General features: G+C 39.8%; 1 non-coding gene across 1 annotated transcript; it reads right to left on the bottom strand.

Moving 5' to 3' along the window:
* Positions 1 to 664: 664 nt before the first annotated feature.
* Positions 665 to 771, bottom strand: LOC112787761 (small nucleolar RNA R71). Its single transcript, XR_003195155.1, has one exon. It is a non-coding gene; the product is annotated as a small nucleolar RNA R71 (small nucleolar RNA).
* Positions 772 to 12159: the final 11388 nt, after the last annotated feature.

The raw sequence follows: 12159 nt of genomic DNA, 5'->3' as shown, positions 1-12159 counted from the left end.
AATATTTTTAATTTTATTTATTTGTGTATTTTATTTTATTTTATTACCATGAGCTATATGTTTCTCTCATTGAATGACGCGTTCACTGCCTGATCCGAGCTTAGCCGCATTTGATCCGGAAATTGAAAGAACTCTTTCACGTATTAGGCGAGCTAGGCATTGGTTAGCCTCTGAGGGTGGTGAAGTGATTGTTATCGATTCACCAGTCTCATCTGAGGTCGAATCTAAACTGCCATCTGAGGGAGAAACAAGCTCCTCTACTACTGATTCAGTTGATTCACGTGCAGATAACATGGCAGCATCTAGGAGGATTACTCTCCAGGAGGTAGGAGCCCTATATTTTACACTACAACCGTATCAAGTGCGTCATCCAAATCTGGCTGCAGATTTTGAACTGAAGACTACACTAATCAACTTGATGCCCAAGTTTCATGGCTTACCTGCTCAGGAGCCTATCAAGCACCTCAGGGATTTCCAGACAGCCTGTTCTACTGTTAGGCATCATGGGGCAAATGAAACTTCTATTCTGCTAACTGCCTTCCCATTTTCTCTTGAGGGAAAGGCGAGGGAGTGGTACTACTCCCAACCTGAAGCAACTGTTACCAACTGGGATACGCTCAGGAGAGAATTCTTGGAAAAATACTTTCTAGCTGAAGTTATAGATAGATTGAGGAAGGAGATCTCCTACATTATTCAAGGTGAATCAGAGACTTTCTATGAGTACTGGGAGCGCTTCAAGAACCTTTTGAATGCATGCCCCCATCATATGATTGACAAGTTGGTATTGATCAGCTACTTCACTCAAGGCATGAAGCCTCGGGATAAGACTACATTGGATGGTGCTAGTAATGGTTCTCTAAAAAAGTACAAGACCGCAGATGAAGCATGGCAACTAATCAGTGACCTAGCTGAGTCCACTCGGAATCACAGGCACAGGAATAGCCACTCAAAGGCTGTTGCAGAGGTTTTCTCTAACAGTGAGACTACTACCGTTACACAAGCTATATGTGAAATGACCAACCTACTGAAGCAGATGCAGTTGAATCAACAACAGCCTCAGCCTCCCCCACCACAACAAAGCCAACAGTTGGTCCCCCAAAGAGTATGCGGAATTTGTGCTGATTATAGTCATTACACTGATGAATGCCCGCAGCTCCAACAAGAAGACAACACCTTGGCAGCTACTCATAACTTCTATGACCGCCTGAATCAAGGATACAATCAACAAGGCGGCAACTACAACCAAGGTGGGAACTATAACCAAGGGTGGCAAGACAACTCCAACCAGGGCTGGAGAGATAATTCCAACCATGGCTGGAGGGACAACAATAAAAGAGGAGGCAGAGACAACCAGGGAAATCAAAGATGGAATAACAATAACAATCAGTAGAATCGGAATCAACAGAACCATTCCTATCAACAGCAGAATCCGAACCAGCCTTACATAGCACCTCACCTAAGACAGTCCCAAGGACCCCAGCACAACCAACAACAGGTCCTTAAGATCACTTATCATTCTTCCTCATCGAATGACGAGATGCTTTGTTCTCTTGCACAAGGACAACAAGACATGCAGACTACACTGAACTCTACTTTAAATATTCTGAATGCCACTTTACAAGCTCTCGTCTCCCGGATAGATTCATTACCAACTCCCACCAACCAGCCTTCAAGCTCCAGTGGAATTCCTTCTCAACCCTTACCTAACCCCAAAGGTGGCATCAATGCCATCACTTTGAGGTCTGGAACCACACTGCAAGAGAGGAACCAGGAGGAGCCAAGCCCACAAGAACACGCCCTAGTTGAAGACTTGGTTGAAGTAGAAGATGTTGAAGAGGAAGAGGAAGTACAAGACAAGGTTGAAGAAGAAGTAGCTAAGCCAAGGAATGGAGCACCAAAGGACGCAGAAGCTGCAGGTGGCGCCATTCCTATTCCATTTCCACACCTTGCAAGGAAGTCCAGGAAGCAGATGGAACTTGATCCCAAAATGGTAGAAATTTTTAAAAAGGTTGAGGTAATTGTTCGCCTTTTTTATGTTATTCAGCAGGTACCTAAATATACAAAGTTTCTGAAAAATTTATCCATACATAAAGATAAAATTAATGAATTAGAAACTATTCCTTTAGGTAGTTCTATATCTGCTTTAATGGGAGGTATACCTGAAAAATGTAGTGATCCAGGTCCATGCATGGTTAACTGTACCATTGGGGGTGTAATATTTTCTGACTGTATGAGTGATTTAGGAGTGTGCGTGAGTATTATGCCATTATCTATATATGATGCTTTGAGGCTCCCTCCCTTAAAAAGATCGGCAGCTCATTTTGTTTTAGCAGATAAAAGCATCATCACATTGGTTGGAATTGCTGAAGACGTGCTGGTGAGCGTTAAGGGGCTCACATTTTCCATTGACTTCTCTATCTTGGAAATGCCCCCTAATGACTCAGGAAGACCATCATCAATCCTGCTTGGAATGCCTTTCCTGAAGACTTCAAAGTTCAAGCTAGATGCTTTCTCAAGAACTTACTCCTTTGAGATAGATGGCAGAGCAGTGAGTTTCAATTTGAATGAAGCTATGAAGCACCCTCCAAAAGATCATTCCATCTTCCAGTGCGACATCATTCATGAAACTGTAGCTGCAGTTCATCAAGAAGAAGTAGAAGAGAGGCACATGGAGCAAGGTCCAAGTGTGGGGACACCCTCTGAAAACAATGAGGACACTTTGCCATTTTCACTACCTCCAAATGATCCAGAGCCTAGCCATGAGCAAAAATTGGAATTAAAACCCCCCTTCCACCCTACCTCAAGTATGCTTACCTTGAGGATAATCAGAAGCTCCCAATTATCATTGCAAGGAACTCACTTCCCAACAGGAGGAGCAGCTACTCAGTGTGCTGAGAATACACAAGAAAGCAATTGGGTGGAGCTTGGCGGATATAGTAGGCATCAGCCCTCAAGTTTGTGAGCACAGAATATTCTTAGAAGAGGGATCAAGGCCTGTCCGTCAACCCCAAAGAAGATTAAATCCCACCATCTTAGAAGTTGTCAAGAAAGAAGTGACTAGACTGTTGGAGGCTGATATCATCTACCCCATCTCAGACAGCGAATGGGTCAGTCCAGTACAAGTAGTGCCCAAAAAGTCTGGAGTCACAATGGTAAAGAATGAGCATGGAGAGCTCTTGACAACTAGAGTGCAGAATTCATGGAGAGTTTGAATTGATTACAGGCGTCTCAACCAAGCTACTCGCAAGGATCATTACCGCTTGCCATTTATTGATCAGATGCTTGATCGCCTGTCAGGTAAATCCCATTACTGCTTTTTAGATGGTTATACAGGCTATTTTAAATTTATATAGCTCCTGAAGATCAGGAAAAGACTACTTTTACATGCCCCTTTGGAACGTATGCATATAAGAGGATGCCTTTTGGCTTATGTAATGCACCGGCTAATTTCCAAAGATGCATGATGAGGATCTTTTCAGATGTTATCGAAAGCTGTATGGAAGTTTCTATGGATGATTTTAGCGTATATGGTGATTCCTTTAACCTTACGCGTGGATACCAAATTTTCACTCCTCCATACATTGACCCGAGAGTTGTGCGAGTGTTGAGCGCGCACTGTGCCTTTCGCACAAACCAACTCGCGCGTACGCGCACATGACGTGTACACGTCACTCTCAAAATAAGCCATCCGCGCGCACGCGCCATGTACACGTACGCGTCGCGTCCATTGCACCACCATCCGTGCGCGCGCGCCTTGCCTGCATACGCGTGGATGTCCTTCTTTCAACACATTTCTTTTCTTCTCCTCCTTCCATTTCTTTCCTCCTCCTTTCTTCTTCCCTTTTCCTACCTCTCATCCAACACTTCCAAACACCATTAATAACCATTTTTTTAGTTAACTAATTAGTTAGTTAGTTAGTTGATTGGTTAGTTTTAGTTACTTTTCATTTCATTTTCTCTTTTTCATTGTAAGTGTTGGATTGTTATTCTTGTTTACCATTAATTGTTGCTGAGTATTAAAAAAGGAATGTTATCCTAACATCATTATGTTTATAATCTTTGTTGGATTCTATTGTTGAGGTTATATTTTGCTACTTGGTTTTGAGTTTTTCATGCTTACCTTTTAAGAATACCAAGTGATGAGAATTGCCTTTGAGCTTGCAACTCTTCTTGAATTGCATGATTTGGAAACCATGTGATTTGAACCTTATTCTTTGATTAGGCAATCTTTTGACATTGGATGTTGAGCATTTATCTTAATGCATTGTGCTTAATGATCATATGCATCCATATGTTTATAGCTTGAATGCTCTCATGCTTCTTTAATGCTTGTTTTACCTTACAAGTTTACTTAAAGCATCTCAAGCACACTAGGATAAGTGAAATACACGCTTCTTTTGTGACATCGCTTTTTATGCTAGTGTGTGTTCTAAACCGCATAATTTGGAATTCACACACTTATTTGTCATTAATGTCACACTAATTCACTCACTCAATTCTAGTGATTAGTACCTCATTCCAACAATGTATGCTTCCTTGCTTATGTATTTTCTCATCTTATGGTGTTGTTTTCTATTTTTCATGAATGGCACACCACAAGCAAAAATGGAAGCGGAAGAAAGAACATGCAGCAAATCGGTTGATCTACCAGCTGAAGGTAGCAATCTAGATGGTGCAAACTTTTAAGTGTGGGGAGGTCGTCCGACCGTTCGGTAATTTTGGGTGACAAGTTTCTAATCTCAACACTTTTGCATTTCATTTAATTTTAGGTTTTTAGGATTTTTACTTGCATTTTCTTTATTTTGCATACATATACACAATAAGCATAGTCAAAATAATGAGATTAATTTTTCAAGAACTCTATCTATAGGGCACCAATTGATTTGAGTGAAAACTTTTCATAAAACTTGCTTGAATTATATATATATTGTGGATCATGTCTTTGAGCTAAGAACACAAGCTTGTGAGATTTGAGCCTAATGGTGTGGTTACATCTTATAACCACTTATTTTTCCTTCTTGTGTGTATTGTTCTCTTTCTATGATTGTAAGCTTTGATTTGTTTGATTCTTTATGTCCATTATTTTGTGTATTCATGCATTTATATGATTGAGGCCATCATTTCATTTAGCTCACTTACCCAAATGGCCTTACCTTTTATCTTCCATTGTTAGCCAATTTGAGCCTATGCTTAACCCACTTTGTTCATAATTTTAGCACATTACAAGCCTTAAAGCGGAAAACAATAAAAGTCCTTAATTTGGATCTTTGATTGGCTTAGGCTAGTATGTGTGTGTATTATTCAAGTGTGGAAAATCTTGGGACATTGGTTGAATAAAAGGGTAGTTTTGTAGTTTTGTTGTAAATATTGGGAATTGGGTACATGCTCATATAGTGATTAAATGTATAGACCTTATGCATTGATGATCTTGTATATATCTTGAAAGAAAAGAAAAATGAGAAAAACAAAAGAAAAAGAAAAAAAAATAATATAGAAAAAGAAAGAAAAAGAAAGAAAAAGAAAGAAATAAAAAGGGGACAAAATACCCCAAAGCAAAGTAAAGCTCAATAAGAATAAATGCATAAGTGTGGTGAAATGAAAAAAAAAATGCATGAGTATGTTAAAAAGTGAAAAATGGGTAGTTAGGTTAGCTTTGAATTGTATAGGATGTCATAGGTTAGGTGGGAAGTTTAAGCTTATCAAAGATTCAAATTTCAAACTCACTTGACCAAATATGCATCCTTACCTTGACCCTAGCCTCATTATAACCTAAAGAAAAGACCTCATGATACTTGTATGCTTGCATGAAATAAATGTTGATTGTTAGAAGAAAAATATATCTCGGAAAGCATGATTAGGGGAGAATTGAGTGAATCAACCCTAAACACTTGAGCGAATAGAGTGCAAACACATCCGGTGAGGGTTTGATGCTCAATTACATGTTTCTACCCACAATCATCACTTTTCTTGCAAGCTTATAAAATATTTAATAACTCACTTCAATTGTGGATTAGACTTGCTAGTCCTTAGCCCTTGTGCATATATGCTTCTTGGGAATTGATTTATTTTGACCATGAAATTGCATTCATGTAGATAGTTGCATATAGGTAGATTGCATTTAGTTAGTTTTCATTGAATAAATGCCATACCCTTTGTTCCTTCTTGGTTTAAGCATGAGGACATGCTTGGTTTAAGTTTGGGGAGGTTGATAAACCCCATATTTAGGGTTTATCTTATGCTTCATCTAGGGCATTTTATCAACCTTTTCCCACATTTATTCAATGAAATAGCATGGTTTTGTGATTCTTCCTTAAAGTGTGCCTAAGTGTGAAAACATACTTTCTAAGTCTTTAATTAGCTAAATTTTAACTCACCTTTGATTCCACTAGATGCCTTGATTTGTTTGTTAAATGATTTCAGGTTGAAAAGGCTGGGAATGGATGAAAGGAATGGAGAGGAAAGCATGCAAAGTGGAGAAATCATGGAAAAGCCAAAGATTTGAGAAACATCATCCACGCGCACGCGCACTGTACGTGCACGCGTGGATCACGAAAATTCAAGGGACGCGCACGCGTGCTGTGTGCGTACGCGTCGGTGGCCGCACGTGATTTTTAAATAGAAAACGTGCTCAGAGATTTCTGAGGAGCTGTGGGGCCCAGTTGCAACCAACTTTGGCGCCAGAAGTGCTTTAAAAGACCAAGGGTTGAAGGGAATTAACAACTTTTCATTCTTCTGTTCATTCACACACATTAGGATTAGTTTAGAGTTAGAGAGAGAAGCTCTCACTTCTCTCTAGGATTAGGAATTAGGATTAGGATTAGTTCTTAGATCTAGATTTCAATTCATGCTTTCTTCTACTTTTACTTCTCAATTCCTTGTTGTTGCAATCATCTTCTTCTATTCTTTTGTTGTAATTTCCTTTATGTTGCTTCTATACTTTGTTGTAGATCTACTCTTGCTCCTTCTCTTTTCTTTCAATTCAAGTTGAGGCAATTCATAATAGTTGTGTTTCTTTTGATTGTTGTTGTTAATTTCTTGCAATAATTGTTGTTAGATTTTATTCTTGTTGTAGATTTCATATGATTCCTTTTATGCCTCTTATGTGTTTGATAAAATGCCTCTTTTAGCTTTAGTGTAGATTTTGTTCCTCTTGGCCTAGGTGGAGTAATTAGTGATGCTTGAGTTATCTAATTCCTTTGTTGATTGATAATTAGAAGTTACTAATTGATTTGGATACCACTAAAGCTAGTCTTTCCCTTGGGAGTTGGCTAGGACTTGTGGAATCAAGTTGATTCATCCACTTGACTTTCCTCCATAGTTAGAGGTTAACTAAGTGGTAGCAATGGATAATTTGTGGTCACAATTGAGGAGTGATGACAAGTCATCTTAGCCTAGTTTCACTAGCCTTTTTCTTTTGTTTTCAATTGATTTATGCACTTTCTTGAGCCATAAGCAAGCCAATTGGGTAGATTTCCATGTTTCCTTTGATTTAATCAACCATAGATGAATTAATGCAATTTCATGAGGATTTATGCTATAATTGCCACATATTATGAAAGAATGACAAACTCATGATTTTGAGCATAGCTTTGATGTGTTTGGTTGATTAATGATAGGTGAAGAAAGCTTGGAGAAAGGTTGAAGCAAGAAGGAATGGCTAGGAGGAAGAGAGGACAAAAAGTTTGAGCAAAAGTTTGCCTCAAACTTTAACTCAAACTTTTAGAATAAGTGAAAACGAACCAGGGAGCAAAAAACTTGACCAAAAGTTTGCCTCAAACTTTTGCACAAACTTTTGGGCAAAAAGCTTGAGCAAAAGTTTGCCTCAAACTTTTTGGCAAACTTTTGGGAGAAAAGCTTGAGCCAACGTTTGCCTCAAACTTTTTGGCAAACGTTGGCATCACAAATCAACACCCTGGAGAGCAAAAGTTTGCGCCAACGTTTGCCTCAAACTTTTTGGCAAACGTTGGCGCCATGAACAACACACCCTGGAGAGCAAAAGTTTGCACCAACGTTTGCCTCAAACTTTTTGGCAAACGTTGGCGCCATGAGTGTGCAACGGGGAGCCAACGTTTGAGCAAAAGTTTGACCCCAAACTTTGGCTCAAATGTTGGTAGCAGCAAGGATGGGGTGGCTGATATGAAAAGTTTGAGTAAAAGTTTGCCTCAAACTTTTACTCAAACTTTTACTCAAGCTTACATGATTTCAAACCCAGTTCACTTCGGTTCTTCTCCAAACTCCAAAAGCAATCAACTAAGGCCTCTATCAACCCAATTCCATCAAGAGCAAAGGCCCAATTGAAGGCTTGAAGACCATTTGAAGAAAGTGTATAAATAGCATAGGATTTAAGTTTTTCGGGAGCTTTCTTTTCGGTTTTGATTGAGTGCACTTAGTAGAGAGCTCAACTTTACATTTAGCATTGTTGTTTTAATTCAAGAGAATTTGGGAGGAGAATTGATCTCTCTTCTTCCTTGTTCTTGCCCAGCACTCTTTACTTTTCTTTTCTTGGTTCTTGGGTTGGAGAATTGAAGGAATTCTGTTTCAATCTCATCCTGAGATCTCTCTGTTTAATTTTACTGCATAATTGAATTTCCATTTCTGTTACTTGCTTTTTCATCTACTTTCTCTGCAATTTACATTTCCTTTGCAATTGCTCTTGTTGGATCTAAGAAGGCATTGAGATCTAGACTTGGTTATCTAGTCTCTTGGGTCCTGAGATCTGAATTATCATTTTACTTTCTCTGTTTAATGCTTTTCATGTTCATTTACATTTCCGTTTTAGATCCGGTTCAATCCAAGCCATCTTCTACTCTTTTGTGTGTTGAATTTTACTTTTCCTTGTTTAATTTCTGCAAATCCAATTCCCAATTCCCTTTACAATTCAAGCCATTTATATTTCTTGCACTCTAAGATTCTGCAATTTACATTTCTTGCGTTCTAAGGTTCTGCTCTTTAATTTCTTGCTCTTTAAGATTCAGCACTTTAAATTTCAGTTCTCTTTAATTTCATGCAATTTAAATTCTGCAAATCACAAATCTCTCAACCAAATCTTGATTTGCTTGACTAAATCAACCACTAAACTAAAATTGCTCAATCCTTCAATCCCTGTGGGATCGACCTCACTCCCGTGAGTTATTATTACTTGATGCGACCCGGTGCACTTGCCGGTGAGTTTTGTGTCGGATCGTTTTCCGCACATCAAGGAGGATAACTAGGATAGGACTTCTAGTTCTCATATCTAGCCAAGAGCTTTGTTAGTTGTTAGTTTATTTTCTTTGCCATTTATATTTCTTGTCCAAAATCTTAAAAAAACCCCAAACATACTCCATAACCAATAACAAGAATACTTTATTGTAATTCCTAGGGAGAACGACCCGAGGTTCCAATACTTCGGTTTATAAATTTAGGGGTTTGTACTAGTGACAAACAAATTTTTGTATGAAAGGACTATTGTTGGTTTAGAAACTATATTGCAACGAGAATCCATTTGTGAATTCTAAACCACACAAAAGTCCTCTCATAAAGTATTAGACAGGTGTGTTAGCTCAAACCTTGTTTTAAATTTTGAGAAATGCCACTTTATGGTGAAACAAGGTATTGTACTAGGACATGTTGTGTCTAATACTTCTATTTCTGTAGATCCAGCAAAGGTAGATATCATTTCTAGTTTACCTTACCCCTCCTCCGTGAGGGAAGTTCGTTCGTTCCTTGGTCATGCAGGTTTCTACAGGAGATTCATTAAGGACTTCAGTAAGGTAGCATTGCCTTTATCCAGACTGCTGCAGAAAGATGTTGTGTTCGAGTTCAGCGAGGATTGCATGCAAGCATTTGATAAGCTAAAAATCGCCTTGACTCAAGCTCCAATTGTGAGAGTACCAGACTGGAGCCAGCCTTTTGAAATTATGTGTGATGCCTCCAACCATGCAGTAGGAGCGGTGCTGGCTCAGCGCGAAGGTACGGATCCTTTCGTAATTTCTTATGCTTCTAAGACCTTAGATGCTGCTCTGTCTAATTACACTACCACTGAAAAAGAGCTTTTGGCTATTGTTTTTGCTCTGGATAAATTCTGAGCCTATTTACTTTGTACTACGGTGGTAGTTTACTCAAACTATGCAGCTCTAAAATATTTATTAGCTAAAAAAGAGTCCAAACTAAGGTTGATACGTTGGATACTGTTGCTGCAAGAATTTGATTTAGAAATTAAGGACAGGAGTGGTAACCAGAATTTAGTGGCAGACCACTTGAGTCGCCTTGAGCACATTAAGACTAACTCCACTTCTATCAATGATGCTTTTCCATTTGATAGCTTGCATGCAGTATCTGAAGTAGTTCCTAGGTATACACCTATAGCTACTTACCTAGTTAACCATACTTTCCCTCCCAATTTTACTAAGCATCAGAGGGACAGGCTGAAAAGCGTGTCCAAATATTATATATAGGATGACCCATATTTGTGGAGGTATGGTGCTGACCAGATAATTAGAAGGTGTGTGCCTCAATCAGAATTCCAGTCCATTTTAGAGGCCCGCCACTCCTCTGAGAGTGGAGGACATTTTGGCCCTCAAAGAATAGCTAGAAAAATTTTAGACTGTGGATTCTGGTGGCTTACTCTTTTTAAAGATGCTGCTGCCTTTTGTAAATCTTGTTCCCCATGCCAAAGGTTTGGTAATATATCCAAGAGGGATGAGATGCCCCAACAGATTATGCTATTCTGTGAAATTTTTTATGTTTGGGGCATTGACTTCATGGGTCTATTTCCAAACTCTAGTGGTTACCTTTATATACTGTTAGCTATAGATTATGTTTATAAATGGGTGAAAACAATTCCTACCCGTACTGATGATGCTAACACTGTTGTTTCCTTTGTTAGAAACCATATTATCTGTCGCATTGAATCACCACGAGTAATCGTGAGCGATCAAGGCACCCATTTCTGTAACAGAAGATTAGCAGGATTATTGGAAAAGTATGAGATTGTTCACAAAGTAGCAATAGCATACCATCCCAAGACCAATGGGTAAACAGAGGTATCTAATAGAGAAATAAAGCACATTCTGGAGAAGATAGTAAAGCCTCATAGGAAGGACTGGAGCACCAGACTGGTTGATGCACTTTGGGCGTATCAGACAGCGTAGAAGACACCATTGGGATGAGCCCCTTCTGCCTAGTGTACGGAAAGGCTTGCCACCTTCCAGTAGAGGTGGAACATAAGGCTTTCTGGGCTGTGAGGGAGTGCAACATGGTATTTGAGGAAGCTGGCGCTGAAAGGAAGCTGCAACTAGCAGAATTAGAGAACCTTCACCTAGAAGCATATGACAACTCCAGGCGATTCAAAGAGAAGATGAAGGCTGTGCATGACAGGCACATAAAAAGGAGAGAGTTCAGACCGGGAGAGTTGGTTCTCCTTTATAACTCCAGACTGAGGCTCATGCCAGGCAAGCTGAGATCAAGATGGGAAGGTCCCTACAAAGTAGAGAAGGTAGAACCATACGGAGTCTTTCACCTGCGTCATCCGTCTAGCTCCAAATTCATCAAGGTCAATGGACATCGCCTAAAGCTTTATCATGGTGAGAAGATGAAGGAACACAAAGAGCTAGAGGTCTTCCTCTTGGAGGACCCACCAACAGAAGCAGAATGAGGCTGAAGACCGTCCAACGTAAGGACGTAAAAGCAAAGTGCTAGGTGGGAGACAACCCACCATGGTATGATCGTCCCTTTTTAGTCTTAGTTTTATGTTATTTTATTCTACTTTATTTTTATTAGTGTTCATTCATAATTTCTGCATATTCATTTGCATGCTACATTTTGCATTCTGCATAAAAAAAAAGGAAGCACACGATGCGCAAGCGTCGCTGACGCATACGCGTCATAATGCGAAACAAAGAAGAACCAAATAGAGAGTTACGTGGGAGCATGGCTGCAGGCATGCCTTAGGCACAAACACTCCCACGCGTACGCATCGCTTGGGAAAACCCCAGCCCACGCGTACGCGTGACTCTGCAAATCGGCATAAACAAGGTTTGGGCAGAGAGTTGTGATGGCTTGATGCTGGAATGGTGCTAGGAGCACAAGCAACATCACGCGTGCGCGTCCCTAACACGTACGCATCATTTTCCCCTCCAGACCATCCATGCGTGCGCATCCCTCACGCGCACGCGTTGG

Source organism: Arachis hypogaea, chromosome 20 (genome assembly GCF_003086295.3).
Source record: "Arachis hypogaea cultivar Tifrunner chromosome 20, arahy.Tifrunner.gnm2.J5K5, whole genome shotgun sequence".
Lineage (NCBI taxonomy): Eukaryota > Viridiplantae > Streptophyta > Magnoliopsida > Fabales > Fabaceae > Arachis > Arachis hypogaea.
The sequence above is the reverse complement of the archived record's forward strand: the minus strand, read 5'-3'. Positions and strand labels throughout refer to the sequence as shown.